Source organism: Pelophylax lessonae (assembly GCF_965119305.1).
Source record: "Pelophylax lessonae genome assembly, chromosome: 12".
Lineage (NCBI taxonomy): Eukaryota > Metazoa > Chordata > Amphibia > Anura > Ranidae > Pelophylax > Pelophylax lessonae.
Genome location: NC_138779.1, coordinates 78020717 through 78035055, shown reverse-complemented (window position 1 = coordinate 78035055; position 14339 = coordinate 78020717).

The window sequence follows — 14339 nt, the reverse complement described above, 5'->3', positions numbered from 1 at the left end:
CCTTCTAACCATTCACAATTCCCTCATGTAGGGGCAACAGAGAAATGTTTCCTACAAGATGGGGTGCAGAACTGTGTTGTCTAATATGTTCTGATACCTATGGAAGTGGAAAGCCCAACGAGCTGTGACCTCCCACACATACAAACACACACGCGCACACACACACATGGCTCTTTTTAACTTATATTTTAAAACATGTTAAAGTTAATATCAATATATTTAAAGCTTATATATATATATAATGTTAAAAGGTACAATCACTTGGGCTAGAACCCACAAATTTCACCATGAATGGTGATAAGCCTGGCCGACGGGCCGGGTTCAGGACCCTGGCGGGCCGCATGCGGTCCGTGGGCCGTAGTTTGAGGACCCCTGATTTAGAATATAATGCTAATTGTCTGCAAGAAAGCTGTATTAGTCTAGATAAGTAATTATCATGATTGATCTGTTTTGAACATAGACACACACACTGTCCTGCTGCCTTCTAACCAGTCACAATTCCCTCATGTAGGGGCAACAGTGTAATGTTTCCTACAAGTTGGGGTGCAGAACTGTGTTGTCTATTATGTTCTGATACCTAAGGAAGTGGAAAGCCCAACGAGCTGTGACCTCCCACACATACAAACACGCACACACACACACATGCGCACACACACATGGCTCTTTTTACCTTATATTTTAAAACATGTTAAAGTTAATATCAATATATTTAAAGCTTATATATATATAATGTTAAAAGGTACATTCACTTGGGCTAGAACCCACAAACTTCAGCATGAATGGTGATAAGCCTGTTTCCCTAACCTCTAGGCTACAGCCTCCAGCCTGTTACAGTTTGCCCTTTTACAGGCCTAAGTGTCTGAAACACAGCTACATTAGTCTGGACAAGTAACTGTTATCATTGATCTGTTATGACCATAGACAGCAACATGAGGAGCTTTTAATACAGTACAGGAACCACAGAACCCAGCACTGCCCTGCTTCCCTATATATACTGTGTGCTGAAACTAGGATAGATTTACAAATCTTACAGAGCACAAGATATATATGTCTGCAGAAAGATGGTCTGTGGGAGTTACTACATTCATTCTCATTGGTTCAAAAATCATCCTAATAAAGACTACTATATAACTTGGCTGTGGCTTTGGCTCTAATTGGGTGATTCATGAAAAAAAAAAAAAAAAAAAACCATGAATGATACATCCTGGCCGGCGGGCCGGGTTCAGGACCCTGGCGGGCTGCATGCGGTCCATGGGCCATAGTTTGAGGACCCCATATTTAGAATATAAGGCAAATTGTCTGCAAGAAAGCTGTATTAGTCTAGATAAGTAATTGTCATGATTGATCTGTTTTGAACATAGACACACACACTGTCCTGCTGCCTTCTAACCAGTCACAATTCCCTCATGTAGGGGCAACAGTGTAATGTTTCCTACAAGTTGGGGTGCAGAACTGTGTTGTCTATTATGTTCTGATACCTAAGGAAGTGGAAAGCCCAACGAGCTGTGACCTCCCACACATACAAACACGCACACACACACACATGCGAACACACACATGGCTCTTTTTACCTTATATTTTAAAACATGTTAAAGTTAATATCAATATATTTAAAGCTTATATATATATAATGTTAAAAGGTACAATCACTTGGGCTAGAACCCACAAACTTCAGCATGAATGGTGATAAGCCTGTTTCCCTAACCTCTAGGCTACAGCCTCCAGCCTGTTACAGTTTGCCCTTTTACAGGCCTTAGTGTCTGAAACACAGCTACATTAGTCTGAACAAGTAACTGTTATCATTGATCTGTTATGACCATAGACAGCAACATGAGGAGCTTTTAATACAGTACAGGATATTAAAAAAGAATAGCGCGCAAATGCAAAAGAAATAACTACCAAATCTGAAGACAATCCATAAATAAAAATGGGGGTTTGGTCCCACCATATGGCCATATCGTGCTCAAGCCCACTACTGCATCAAAGTACCCCATTATCAGTGGGTCCTACACTATCCATGAAAAAGAGATGAATCCAGCCTAACCCTTGGAGATAATACTCCTTGCTGGGAAGGATGTGCAAATGCACTACAAGGGACTCCTACTATATCCACTAGATGGTGGACACTGATTGAGTACAGGTGTGTGTGGGGGGGTGGGGAGGGCTGCTCAACCTCGATAGTCTGGTCAGACCGAATACATAATAAACAGGCAAAAAATTTGGGGGAGCATACCCATGTATTTCTAAAGCTGCTGCAGCTATGAACCAAAAGACTTGTATATTAAAAAAGAATAGCGCGCAAATGCAAAAGAAATAACTACCAAATCTGAAGACAATCCATAAATAAAAATGGGGGTTTGGTCCCACCATATGGCCATATCGTGCTCAAGCCCACTACTGCATCAAAGTACCCCATTATCAGTGGGTCCTACACTATCCATGAAAAAGAGATGAATCCAGCCTAACCCTTGGAGATAATACTCCTTGCTGGGAAGGATGTGCAAATGCACTACAAGGGACTCCTACTATATCCACTAGATGGTGGACACTGATTGAGTACAGGTGTGTGTGGGGGGGTGGGGAGGGCTGCTCAACCTCGATAGTCTGGTCAGACCGAATACATAATAAACAGGCAAAAAATTTGGGGGAGCATACCCATGTATTTCTAAAGCTGCTGCAGCTATGAACCAAAAGACTTGTATATTAAAAAAGAATAGCGCGCAAATGCAAAAGAAATAACTACCAAATCTGAAGACAATCCATAAATAAAAATGGGGGTTTGGTCCCACCATATGGCCATATCGTGCTCAAGCCCACTACTGCATCAAAGTACCCCATTATCAGTGGGTCCTACACTATCCATGAAAAAGAGATGAATCCAGCCTAACCCTTGGAGATAATACTCCTTGCTGGGAAGGATGTGCAAATGCACTACAAGGGACTCCTACTATATCCACTAGATGGTGGACACTGATTGAGTACAGGTGTGTGTGGGGGGGTGGGGAGGGCTGCTCAACCTCGATAGTCTGGTCAGACCGAATACATAATAAACAGGCAAAAAATTTGGGGGAGCATACCCATGTATTTCTAAAGCTGCTGCAGCTATGAACCAAAAGACCCTCCAAGGGTTAGGCTGGATTCATCTCTTTTTCATGGATAGTGTAGGACCCACTGATAATGGGGTACTTTGATGCAGTAGTGGGCTTGAGCACGATATGGCCATATGGTGGGACCAAACCCCCATTTTTATTTATGGATTGTCTTCAGATTTGGTAGTTATTTCTTTTGCATTTGCGCGCTATTCTTTTTTAATATACATGTCTTTTGGTTCATAGCTGCAGCAGCTTTAGAAATACATGGGTATGCTCCCCCAAATTTTTTGCCTGTTTATTATGTATTCGGTCTGACCAGACTATCGAGGTTGAGCAGCCCTCCCCACCCCCCCACACACACCTGTACTCAATCAGTGTCCACCATCTAGTGGATATAGTAGGAGTCCCTTGTAGTGCATTTGCACATCCTTCCCAGCAAGGAGTATTATCTCCAAGGGTTAGGCTGGATTCATCTCTTTTTCATGGATAGTGTAGGACCCACTGATAATGGGGTACTTTGATGCAGTAGTGGGCTTGAGCACGATATGGCCATATGGTGGGACCAAACCCCCATTTTTATTTATGGATTGTCTTCAGATTTGGTAGTTATTTCTTTTGCATTTGCGCGCTATTCTTTTTTAATATACATGTCTTTTGGTTCATAGCTGCAGCAGCTTTAGAAATACATGGGTATGCTCCCCCAAATTTTTTGCCTGTTTATTAAATACAGTACAGGAACCACAGAACCCAGCACTGCCCTGCTTCCCTATATATACTGTGTGCTGAAACTAGGATAGATTTACAAATCTTACAGAGCACAAGATATATATGTCTGCAGAAAGATGGTCTGTGGGAGTTACTACATTCATTCTCATTGGTTCAAAAAGCATCCTAATAAAGACTACTATATAACTTGGCTGTGGCTTTGGCTCTAATTGGGTGATTCATGAAAAAAAAAAAAAAAAAAAAAAAAACCATGAATGATACATCCTGGCCGGCGGGCCGGGTTCAGGACCCTGGCGGGCCGCATGCGGTCCGTGGGCCGTAGTTTGAGGACCCCTGATTTAGAATATAATGCTAATTGTCTGCAAGAAAGCTGTATTAGTCTAGATAAGTAATTATCATGATTGATCTGTTTTGAACATAGACACACACACTGTCCTGCTGCCTTCTAACCATTCACAATTCCCTCATGTAGGGGCAACAGAGAAATGTTTCCTACAAGATGGGGTGCAGAACTGTGTTGTCTAATATGTTCTGATACCTATGGAAGTGGAAAGCCCAACGAGCTGTGACCTCCCACACATACAAACACACACGCGCACACACACACATGGCTCTTTTTAACTTATATTTTAAAACATGTTAAAGTTAATATCAATATATTTAAAGCTTATATATATATATAATGTTAAAAGGTACAATCACTTGGGCTAGAACCCACAAATTTCACCATGAATGGTGATAAGCCTGGCCGACGGGCCGGGTTCAGGACCCTGGCGGGCCGCATGCGGTCCGTGGGCCGTAGTTTGAGGACCCCTGATTTAGAATATAATGCTAATTGTCTGCAAGAAAGCTGTATTAGTCTAGATAAGTAATTATCATGATTGATCTGTTTTGAACATAGACACACACACTGTCCTGCTGCCTTCTAACCAGTCACAATTCCCTCATGTAGGGGCAACAGTGTAATGTTTCCTACAAGTTGGGGTGCAGAACTGTGTTGTCTATTATGTTCTGATACCTAAGGAAGTGGAAAGCCCAACGAGCTGTGACCTCCCACACATACAAACACGCACACACACACACATGCGCACACACACATGGCTCTTTTTACCTTATATTTTAAAACATGTTAAAGTTAATATCAATATATTTAAAGCTTATATATATATAATGTTAAAAGGTACATTCACTTGGGCTAGAACCCACAAACTTCAGCATGAATGGTGATAAGCCTGTTTCCCTAACCTCTAGGCTACAGCCTCCAGCCTGTTACAGTTTGCCCTTTTACAGGCCTAAGTGTCTGAAACACAGCTACATTAGTCTGGACAAGTAACTGTTATCATTGATCTGTTATGACCATAGACAGCAACATGAGGAGCTTTTAATACAGTACAGGAACCACAGAACCCAGCACTGCCCTGCTTCCCTATATATACTGTGTGCTGAAACTAGGATAGATTTACAAATCTTACAGAGCACAAGATATATATGTCTGCAGAAAGATGGTCTGTGGGAGTTACTACATTCATTCTCATTGGTTCAAAAATCATCCTAATAAAGACTACTATATAACTTGGCTGTGGCTTTGGCTCTAATTGGGTGATTCATGAAAAAAAAAAAAAAAAAAAACCATGAATGATACATCCTGGCCGGCGGGCCGGGTTCAGGACCCTGGCGGGCTGCATGCGGTCCATGGGCCATAGTTTGAGGACCCCATATTTAGAATATAAGGCAAATTGTCTGCAAGAAAGCTGTATTAGTCTAGATAAGTAATTGTCATGATTGATCTGTTTTGAACATAGACACACACACTGTCCTGCTGCCTTCTAACCAGTCACAATTCCCTCATGTAGGGGCAACAGTGTAATGTTTCCTACAAGTTGGGGTGCAGAACTGTGTTGTCTATTATGTTCTGATACCTAAGGAAGTGGAAAGCCCAACGAGCTGTGACCTCCCACACATACAAACACGCACACACACACACATGCGAACACACACATGGCTCTTTTTACCTTATATTTTAAAACATGTTAAAGTTAATATCAATATATTTAAAGCTTATATATATATAATGTTAAAAGGTACAATCACTTGGGCTAGAACCCACAAACTTCAGCATGAATGGTGATAAGCCTGTTTCCCTAACCTCTAGGCTACAGCCTCCAGCCTGTTACAGTTTGCCCTTTTACAGGCCTTAGTGTCTGAAACACAGCTACATTAGTCTGAACAAGTAACTGTTATCATTGATCTGTTATGACCATAGACAGCAACATGAGGAGCTTTTAATACAGTACAGGATATTAAAAAAGAATAGCGCGCAAATGCAAAAGAAATAACTACCAAATCTGAAGACAATCCATAAATAAAAATGGGGGTTTGGTCCCACCATATGGCCATATCGTGCTCAAGCCCACTACTGCATCAAAGTACCCCATTATCAGTGGGTCCTACACTATCCATGAAAAAGAGATGAATCCAGCCTAACCCTTGGAGATAATACTCCTTGCTGGGAAGGATGTGCAAATGCACTACAAGGGACTCCTACTATATCCACTAGATGGTGGACACTGATTGAGTACAGGTGTGTGTGGGGGGGTGGGGAGGGCTGCTCAACCTCGATAGTCTGGTCAGACCGAATACATAATAAACAGGCAAAAAATTTGGGGGAGCATACCCATGTATTTCTAAAGCTGCTGCAGCTATGAACCAAAAGACTTGTATATTAAAAAAGAATAGCGCGCAAATGCAAAAGAAATAACTACCAAATCTGAAGACAATCCATAAATAAAAATGGGGGTTTGGTCCCACCATATGGCCATATCGTGCTCAAGCCCACTACTGCATCAAAGTACCCCATTATCAGTGGGTCCTACACTATCCATGAAAAAGAGATGAATCCAGCCTAACCCTTGGAGATAATACTCCTTGCTGGGAAGGATGTGCAAATGCACTACAAGGGACTCCTACTATATCCACTAGATGGTGGACACTGATTGAGTACAGGTGTGTGTGGGGGGGTGGGGAGGGCTGCTCAACCTCGATAGTCTGGTCAGACCGAATACATAATAAACAGGCAAAAAATTTGGGGGAGCATACCCATGTATTTCTAAAGCTGCTGCAGCTATGAACCAAAAGACTTGTATATTAAAAAAGAATAGCGCGCAAATGCAAAAGAAATAACTACCAAATCTGAAGACAATCCATAAATAAAAATGGGGGTTTGGTCCCACCATATGGCCATATCGTGCTCAAGCCCACTACTGCATCAAAGTACCCCATTATCAGTGGGTCCTACACTATCCATGAAAAAGAGATGAATCCAGCCTAACCCTTGGAGATAATACTCCTTGCTGGGAAGGATGTGCAAATGCACTACAAGGGACTCCTACTATATCCACTAGATGGTGGACACTGATTGAGTACAGGTGTGTGTGGGGGGGTGGGGAGGGCTGCTCAACCTCGATAGTCTGGTCAGACCGAATACATAATAAACAGGCAAAAAATTTGGGGGAGCATACCCATGTATTTCTAAAGCTGCTGCAGCTATGAACCAAAAGACCCTCCAAGGGTTAGGCTGGATTCATCTCTTTTTCATGGATAGTGTAGGACCCACTGATAATGGGGTACTTTGATGCAGTAGTGGGCTTGAGCACGATATGGCCATATGGTGGGACCAAACCCCCATTTTTATTTATGGATTGTCTTCAGATTTGGTAGTTATTTCTTTTGCATTTGCGCGCTATTCTTTTTTAATATACATGTCTTTTGGTTCATAGCTGCAGCAGCTTTAGAAATACATGGGTATGCTCCCCCAAATTTTTTGCCTGTTTATTATGTATTCGGTCTGACCAGACTATCGAGGTTGAGCAGCCCTCCCCACCCCCCCACACACACCTGTACTCAATCAGTGTCCACCATCTAGTGGATATAGTAGGAGTCCCTTGTAGTGCATTTGCACATCCTTCCCAGCAAGGAGTATTATCTCCAAGGGTTAGGCTGGATTCATCTCTTTTTCATGGATAGTGTAGGACCCACTGATAATGGGGTACTTTGATGCAGTAGTGGGCTTGAGCACGATATGGCCATATGGTGGGACCAAACCCCCATTTTTATTTATGGATTGTCTTCAGATTTGGTAGTTATTTCTTTTGCATTTGCGCGCTATTCTTTTTTAATATACATGTCTTTTGGTTCATAGCTGCAGCAGCTTTAGAAATACATGGGTATGCTCCCCCAAATTTTTTGCCTGTTTATTATGTATTCGGTCTGACCAGACTATCGAGGTTGAGCAGCCCTCCCCACCCCCCCACACACACCTGTACTCAATCAGTGTCCACCATCTAGTGGATATAGTAGGAGTCCCTTGTAGTGCATTTGCACATCCTTCCCAGCAAGGAGTATTATCTCCAAGGGTTAGGCTGGATTCATCTCTTTTTCATGGATAGTGTAGGACCCACTGATAATGGGGTACTTTGATGCAGTAGTGGGCTTGAGCACGATATGGCCATATGGTGGGACCAAACCCCCATTTTTATTTATGGATTGTCTTCAGATTTGGTAGTTATTTCTTTTGCATTTGCGCGCTATTCTTTTTTAATATACATGTCTTTTGGTTCATAGCTGCAGCAGCTTTAGAAATACATGGGTATGCTCCCCCAAATTTTTTGCCTGTTTATTAAATACAGTACAGGAACCACAGAACCCAGCACTGCCCTGCTTCCCTATATATACTGTGTGCTGAAACTAGGATAGATTTACAAATCTTACAGAGCACAAGATATATATGTCTGCAGAAAGATGGTCTGTGGGAGTTACTACATTCATTCTCATTGGTTCAAAAAGCATCCTAATAAAGACTACTATATAACTTGGCTGTGGCTTTGGCTCTAATTGGGTGATTCATGAAAAAAAAAAAAAAAAAAAAAAACCATGAATGATACATCCTGGCCGGCGGGCCGGGTTCAGGACCCTGGCGGGCCGCATGCGGTCCGTGGGCCGTAGTTTGAGGACCCCTGATTTAGAATATAATGCTAATTGTCTGCAAGAAAGCTGTATTAGTCTAGATAAGTAATTATCATGATTGATCTGTTTTGAACATAGACACACACACTGTCCTGCTGCCTTCTAACCATTCACAATTCCCTCATGTAGGGGCAACAGAGAAATGTTTCCTACAAGATGGGGTGCAGAACTGTGTTGTCTAATATGTTCTGATACCTATGGAAGTGGAAAGCCCAACGAGCTGTGACCTCCCACACATACAAACACACACGCGCACACACACACATGGCTCTTTTTAACTTATATTTTAAAACATGTTAAAGTTAATATCAATATATTTAAAGCTTATATATATATATAATGTTAAAAGGTACAATCACTTGGGCTAGAACCCACAAATTTCACCATGAATGGTGATAAGCCTGGCCGACGGGCCGGGTTCAGGACCCTGGCGGGCCGCATGCGGTCCGTGGGCCGTAGTTTGAGGACCCCTGATTTAGAATATAATGCTAATTGTCTGCAAGAAAGCTGTATTAGTCTAGATAAGTAATTATCATGATTGATCTGTTTTGAACATAGACACACACACTGTCCTGCTGCCTTCTAACCAGTCACAATTCCCTCATGTAGGGGCAACAGTGTAATGTTTCCTACAAGTTGGGGTGCAGAACTGTGTTGTCTATTATGTTCTGATACCTAAGGAAGTGGAAAGCCCAACGAGCTGTGACCTCCCACACATACAAACACGCACACACACACACATGCGCACACACACATGGCTCTTTTTACCTTATATTTTAAAACATGTTAAAGTTAATATCAATATATTTAAAGCTTATATATATATAATGTTAAAAGGTACATTCACTTGGGCTAGAACCCACAAACTTCAGCATGAATGGTGATAAGCCTGTTTCCCTAACCTCTAGGCTACAGCCTCCAGCCTGTTACAGTTTGCCCTTTTACAGGCCTAAGTGTCTGAAACACAGCTACATTAGTCTGGACAAGTAACTGTTATCATTGATCTGTTATGACCATAGACAGCAAAATGAGGAGCTTTTAATACAGTACAGGAACCACAGAACCCAGCACTGCCCTGCTTCCCTATATATACTGTGTGCTGAAACTAGGATAGATTTACAAATCTTACAGAGCACAAGATATATATGTCTGCAGAAAGATGGTCTGTGGGAGTTACTACATTCATTCTCATTGGTTCAAAAAGCATCCTAATAAAGACTACTATATAACTTGGCTGTGGCTTTGGCTCTAATTGGGTGATTCATGAAAAAAAAAAAAAAAAAAAACCATGAATGATACATCCTGGCCGGCGGGCCGGGTTCAGGACCCTGGCGGGCCGCATGCGGTCCGTGGGCCGTAGTTTGAGGACCCCTGATTTAGAATATAAGGCAAATTGTCTGCAAGAAAGCTGTATTAGTCTAGATAAGTAATTGTCATGATTGATCTGTTTTGAACATAGACACACACACTGTCCTGCTGCCTTCTAACCAGTCACAATTCCCTCATGTAGGGGCAACAGTGTAATGTTTCCTACAAGATGGGGTGCAGAACTGTGTTGTCTATTATGTTCTGATACCTAAGGAAGTGGAAAGCCCAACGAGCTGTGACCTCCCACACATACAAACACGCACACACACACACATGCTCACACACACATGACTCTTTTTAACTTATATTTTAAAACATGTTAAAGTTAATATCAATATATTTAAAGCTTATATATATATAATGTTAAAAGGTACAATCACTTGGGCTAGAACCCACAAACTTCAGCATGAATGGTGATAAGCCCGTTTCCCTAACCTCTAGGCTACAGCCTCCAGCCTGTTAAAGTTTGCCCTTTTACAGGCCTAAGTGTCTGAAACACAGCTACATTAGTCTGGACAAGTAACTGTTATCATTGATCTGTTATGACCATAGACAGCAAAATGAGGAGCTTTTAATACAGTACAGGAACCACAGAACCCAGCACTGCCCTGCTTCCCTATATATACTGTGTGCTAAAACTAGGATAGATTTACAAATCTTACAGAGCACAAGATATATATGTCTGCAGAAAGATGGTCTGTGGGAGTTACTACATTCATTCTCATTGGTTCAAAAAGCATCCTAATAAAGACTACTATATAACTTGGCTGTGGCTTTGGCTCTAATTGGGTGATTCATGAAAAAAAAAAAAAAAAAAAACCATGAATGATACATCCTGGCCGGCGGGCCGGGTTCAGGACCCTGGCGGGCCGCATGCGGTCCGTGGGCCGTAGTTTGAGGACCCCTGATTTAGAATATAAGGCAAATTGTCTGCAAGAAAGCTGTATTAGTCTAGATAAGTAATTGTCATGATTGATCTGTTTTGAACATAGACACACACACTGTCCTGCTGCCTTCTAACCATTCACAATTCCCTCATGTAGGGGCAACAGAGAAATGTTTCCTACAAGATGGGGTGCAGAACTGTGTTGTCTATTATGTTCTGATACCTAAGGAAGTGGAAAGCCCAACGAGCTGTGACCTCCCACACATACAAACACGCACACACACACACATGCTCACACACACATGACTCTTTTTAACTTATATTTTAAAACATGTTAAAGTTAATATCAATATATTTAAAGCTTATATATATATAATGTTAAAAGGTACAATCACTTGGGCTAGAACCCACAAACTTCAGCATGGATGGTGATAAGCCCGTTTCCCTAACCTCTAGGCTACAGCCTCCAGCCTGTTAAAGTTTGCCCTTTTACAGGCCTAAGTGTCTGAAACACAGCTACATTAGTCTGGACAAGTAACTGTTATCATTGATCTGTTATGACCATAGACAGCAAAATGAGGAGCTTTTAATACAGTACAGGAACCACAGAACCCAGCACTGCCCTGCTTCCCTATATATACTGTGTGCTGAAACTAGGATAGATTTACAAATCTTACAGAGCACAAGATATATATGTCTGCAGAAAGATGGTCTGTGGGAGTTACTACATTCATTCTCATTGGTTCAAAAAGCATCCTAATAAAGACTACTATATAACTTGGCTGTGGCTTTGGCTCTAATTGGGTGATTCATGAAAAAAAAAAAAAAAAAAAACCATGAATGATACATCCTGGCCGGCGGGCCGGGTTCAGGACCCTGGCGGGCCGCATGCGGTCCGTGGGCCGTAGTTTGAGGACCCCTGATTTAGAATATAAGGCAAATTGTCTGCAAGAAAGCTGTATTAGTCTAGATAAGTAATTGTCATGATTGATCTGTTTTGAACATAGACACACACACTGTCCTGCTGCCTTCTAACCATTCACAATTCCCTCATGTAGGGGCAACAGAGAAATGTTTCCTACAAGATGGGGTGCAGAACTGTGTTGTCTATTATGTTCTGATACCTAAGGAAGTGGAAAGCCCAACGAGCTGTGACCTCCCACACATACAAACACGCACACACACACACATGCTCACACACACATGACTCTTTTTAACTTATATTTTAAAACATGTTAAAGTTAATATCAATATATTTAAAGCTTATATATATATAATGTTAAAAGGTACAATCACTTGGGCTAGAACCCACAAACTTCAGCATGAATGGTGATAAGCCCGTTTCCCTAACCTCTAGGCTACAGCCTCCAGCCTGTTAAAGTTTGCCCTTTTACAGGCCTAAGTGTCTGAAACACAGCTACATTAGTCTGGACAAGTAACTGTTATCATTGATCTGTTATGACCATAGACAGCAAAATGAGGAGCTTTTAATACAGTACAGGAACCACAGAACCCAGCACTGCCCTGCTTCCCTATATATACTGTGTGCTGAAACTAGGATAGATTTACAAATCTTACAGAGCACAAGATATATATGTCTGCAGAAAGATGGTCTGTGGGAGTTACTACATTCATTCTCATTGGTTCAAAAAGCATCCTAATAAAGACTACTATATAACTTGGCTGTGGCTTTGGCTCTAATTGGGTGATTCATGAAAAAAAAAAAAAAAAAAAACCATGAATGATACATCCTGGCCGGCGGGCCGGGTTCAGGACCCTGGCGGGCCGCATGCGGTCCGTGGGCCGTAGTTTGAGGACCCCTGATTTAGAATATAAGGCAAATTGTCTGCAAGAAAGCTGTATTAGTCTAGATAAGTAATTGTCATGATTGATCTGTTTTGAACATAGACACACACACTGTCCTGCTGCCTTCTAACCATTCACAATTCCCTCATGTAGGGGCAACAGAGAAATGTTTCCTACAAGATGGGGTGCAGAACTGTGTTGTCTATTATGTTCTGATACCTAAGGAAGTGGAAAGCCCAACGAGCTGTGACCTCCCACACATACAAACACGCACACACACACACATGCTCACACACACATGACTCTTTTTAACTTATATTTTAAAACATGTTAAAGTTAATATCAATATATTTAAAGCTTATATATATATAATGTTAAAAGGTACAATCACTTGGGCTAGAACCCACAAACTTCAGCATGAATAGTGATAAGCCCGTTTCCCTAACCTCTAGGCTACAGCCTCCAGCCTGTTAAAGTTTGCCCTTTTACAGGCCTAAGTGTCTGAAACACAGCTACATTAGTCTGGACAAGTAACTGTTATCATTGATCTGTTATGACCATAGACAGCAAAATGAGGAGCTTTTAATACAGTACAGGAACCACAGAACCCAGCACTGCCCTGCTTCCCTATATATACTGTGTGCTGAAACTAGGATAGATTTACAAATCTTACAGAGCACAAGATATATATGTCTGCAGAAAGATGGTCTGTGGGAGTTACTACATTCATTCTCATTGGTTCAAAAAGCATCCTAATAAAGACTACTATATAACTTGGCTGTGGCTTTGGCTCTAATTGGGTGATTCATGAAAAAAAAAAAAAAAAAAAACCATGAATGATACATCCTGGCCGGCGGGCCGGGTTCAGGACCCTGGCGGGCCGCATGCGGTCCGTGGGCCGTAGTTTGAGGACCCCTGATTTAGAATATAAGGCAAATTGTCTGCAAGAAAGCTGTATTAGTCTAGATAAGTAATTGTCATGATTGATCTGTTTTGAACATAGACACACACACTGTCCTGCTGCCTTCTAACCAGTCACAATTCCCTCATGTAGGGGCAACAGTGTAATGTTTCCTACAAGATGGGGTGCAGAACTGTGTTGTCTATTATGTTCTGATACCTAAGGAAGTGGAAAGCCCAACGAGCTGTGACCTCCCACACATACAAACACGCACACACACACACATGCTCACACACACATGACTCTTTTTAACTTATATTTTAAAACATGTTAAAGTTAATATCAATATATTTAAAGCTTATATATATATAATGTTAAAAGGTACAATCACTTGGGCTAGAACCCACAAACTTCAGCATGAATGGTGATAAGCCCGTTTCCCTAACCTCTATGCTACAGCCTCCAGCCTGTTACAGTTTGCCCTTTTACTGGCCTAAGTGTCTGAAACACAGCTACATTAGTCTGGACAAGTAACTGT